Source organism: Corvus brachyrhynchos, unplaced genomic scaffold, assembly GCF_000691975.1.
Source record: "Corvus brachyrhynchos isolate BGI_N302 unplaced genomic scaffold, ASM69197v1 scaffold126, whole genome shotgun sequence".
NCBI classification, from domain to species: Eukaryota; Metazoa; Chordata; class Aves; order Passeriformes; family Corvidae; genus Corvus; species Corvus brachyrhynchos.
The window spans coordinates 3,932,301-3,932,521 of record NW_008239283.1 but is presented as its reverse complement, the minus strand read 5'-3'; positions in this window follow the sequence as shown (position 1 = coordinate 3,932,521).

The following is a 221-nucleotide window of genomic DNA, read 5'->3' as shown; positions in this document are numbered from 1 at the left end:
CGAGAGGTTGCGCGGGCAAGCCCCGACTACAGCTCCTAGCCTGCCCCGCCAGGATGCGGGCGCCGTGAGGCTCCGGGAGCGCTGGCGCGGGAACCCAGTGGAGCCGGGGCACTGCTGCTCGGGATACACCACACGCTCGGGAGCAAGAGAGCGGCTCAGGCGCGGATGAAGGGAGAGCGGCCAGGATAGAGAACGGAGGCCGCTGGAACCCCGCACTGCCA